This window comes from Saccostrea cucullata, unplaced genomic scaffold (genome assembly GCF_032062105.1).
Source record: "Saccostrea cucullata isolate Sc308-1 unplaced genomic scaffold, CSIRO_AGI_Scuc_v1 ctg4531, whole genome shotgun sequence".
Lineage (NCBI taxonomy): Eukaryota > Metazoa > Mollusca > Bivalvia > Ostreida > Ostreidae > Saccostrea > Saccostrea cuccullata.
The window spans coordinates 47,438-50,477 of record NW_026932185.1 but is presented as its reverse complement, the minus strand read 5'-3'; the positions used below and the strand labels follow the sequence as shown (position 1 = coordinate 50,477).

General features: G+C 34.4%; 1 long non-coding RNA gene across 1 annotated transcript; it reads right to left on the bottom strand.

Annotated features, from left to right (window-relative positions):
• Window positions 1-925: 925 nt before the first annotated feature.
• On the bottom strand, window positions 926-1,586 carry LOC134234623 (uncharacterized). The gene is made up of 3 exons (XR_009985212.1): window positions 1,417-1,586; window positions 1,169-1,280; window positions 926-1,031 (listed from the first exon to the last, which is right to left on the bottom strand). It is a non-coding gene; the product is annotated as an uncharacterized LOC134234623 (long non-coding RNA).
• Window positions 1,587-3,040: the final 1,454 nt, after the last annotated feature.

Below are 3,040 nucleotides of genomic sequence, written 5' to 3'. Positions count from 1 at the left end.
TATGGCTGACAGGGGTTTCAAAATTAAGGAGGACCTTATGATGTTGATGGCTAAACTTGCTATTCAACCCAGTACAACTGGAAAATTGCAGATGCAAGCATCAGATGTATCAGAAACTTCAAAAATTGCAAATGTAAGAATTTATGTTGAACAAGCTATTGGCAGACTTAAAACATACAGATTTTTTGAAAAATGAATTTCCGATTTCATGTCTTCCCATTGTTGATGATATTGTTATTTCATGCTGTGCACTTTGCAACCTTCTGGACCCCCTTGTGGAATAAAAAAATCAATAATATATAGATACTATCTTATTAGCACATGTATTACATTTCATATTAAAGTTCAACTCCTGCTGAATGTAATTTCATATTGAATAAATATCAATCATTTGATTCATTTCTGGCAATGATTTTCATTAATCTTTGCCTTATAATATTTTCTGATTTCTTGCATTAAATGAGACTTTCTATCTTCACTACTTGTACTGCACTCTCCCCACCCTCCACCCCCTCCCCTCCCCTTAGTAACCACTTGCATATCAGTAACCACTTGCATATCAATATAACAGTACTTGTTACATATATCTAACTTGCATGGTGTATAGACATACAACTAGCTTACAACCCTGTCTTTCATTTAGCCAGCTTGTATGGATTTACCATAAGCAACCATTTTGCATAAGATTTACGCAATTTAACAATTTGCATAGAAAATTCTACCAAACTTGCACAGATGTGTAAAGCTTTTCTATTTTCCATACTTTGCAGTTTTCTATATCATTTGCACTTCAAAAATGCAGATCTGTTGGGTCATTATTTCAAGGTTGCATGTAAATTACAAATTGGTAAAGAATCATGATTTTTCAATTACCATTTTGTTTTAAAATTGGGATTAAATTATCAATTTTTTTGACATACCTGGTCGACAGCTGTAACTGGCATAATGTCAGTCCAGTAGTAGGCTGGCAATGGCAGATGGGTGTTTCCAGCTTTGCCCTAGCCAATGTCTTGTTGCAGTTTGTCGGCTATCTAAAATCAAAATAAAATTATTGGGTCGGGAATATTTGTGTAAGAGATAATTAACAAACTTTTTATGATGGCTATTATTTGCTATTTTAAGTTTTAAAATTTACATTGATGTAAATTATCAGTTTTTTTGGACATACCTGGTCGACAGCTGTAACTGGCAGAAAGTCAGTCCAGTAGCAGATTGGCAATGGTAGATGGGCATTTCCGGCTTTGCCCTAGGCCACTGTTTAGTTACAGTTTGTCGGCTATCTAAAAGCAAAATAAAATTATTGGTTCGGGAATATTTGTGTAAGAGATAATTGACAAACTTTTAATGATGGCTATTATTTGCCATTTTAAGTTTTAAAAGTTACATTGATTTAAATTATCAGTTTTTTGGACATACCTGGTCAACAGCTGTAACTGGCAGAAAGTCAGTCCAGTAGCAGATTGGCAATGGTAGATGGGCATTTGCCCTAGGCCACTGTCTAGTTACAGTTTGTTGGCTGTCATTAATAAATACAGTGATGTCTTGTGGAAAACTACAATAAAATATTGATTTGTGTTTACATGCAACCAACGACTTCTTTAAAGAACTCTAAGACTTACAAAGTGCTCCCTTTGTCAAGGTCATAAAGTCAAGGTTATACATTGATTAAAGCATTAACTTTATGTGTATGAAAGGTCTCTGTTAAAACAAACTGAACAAAGTTGTCCCTTTGTCAAGGTCATGTAGTCAAGGTCATATATTAAAGTTTAAGGTAAGGTCATCTTAACAAATAAATTGTACAGTTATCCCTTTGTCAAGGTCATGAAGTCAAGGTCATATATGACATCATGAATTTTAAGTGTATGGGCATGGTGGAAAGGTCATCTTTAAAAAAAAAATATTTGCCCTCTTTTCTAAAGGAACTTTTTTTTTTAAAATTCTGTTTTTTTAACCCAATGTTTTAACTTCATATTTGGAAGTGTTTTTAGAACAAATTTTCCAAATAATTTATATACTTAACTTAAGTTACCTACCCATTTTCTTAATGCTAAGTTTGAGGAGGGCAAACATTTTTTTAAGAGGACCTAAAACAAGCATCTTTCCAGTATATTGATTTGATTAAGACTTTGAACATTTGCCACCTTTCACCTTTGACAGTTAGCATTGCTGCTTTATATAAAAGCAATAACAAACTGTACATTTTTTTTTGCTTGCTTATGAATACAGTGGATGCGCTTTGGTTCCTAGTCAATTTGTCCGGATATGTGAAGCGTCCGGATACCTGAATCACCAGTTAAACAAGACAAAATAACATTTAAAAATTCCGTTCCGATGAAAAATCGTCCGGATAGTGAAGCATCCGGATATCTGGCATCCGGATATCCGAAGGTCCACTGTATTAAACTATGTAGCTTGTAAAACCAGCTTTGATTGGTTATAAAATCGGGTGTGAATTTTCGTACAACCAACTTGAGCTGGGGTTTAATAACATGATGTCACAATGCATAGTTTTTCTATGATAAAAAGCAAATAACATGACATCACGATGCATTGCATGACGTAGTACCTTGTTTGCAAAGGAATTATTTGGTACATAAGAAATAATTTCCATATCCAGAGGCCTGTTTAACAGAGTGAGTGCTGCAAACATTCCAATTGGAGGTAAAAGGAAATTTTGTGAGCACTCGTGAGTGTTCGTTGTGTTGAACAGGCCTCAGGTCCACTCGTAAACCTCCTTACCTGGCTACGTTGTTATAGATGGTCATGGTGGTCTCCCTTAGACAGATGGCCAATCTCTCGGGTAGCTGGTCACTCTTCTCTGATGTCTCAATAGTGGCGTTAAACAGCTGTTAACAAGCAAAAAATAGGGGTTCCTACATGAAAGCTTACTTATAACAAATATCAATTCATCCTACATAAATAAATGATATGACATTATTTATTTCCCATGGATTAGAACAAAATATAGTATTTGATCCAAATGCACTTTTTCTTAGCAATTTAGCTTTCCACATATTGCTAATTTTTTTTTAGCAGTCAT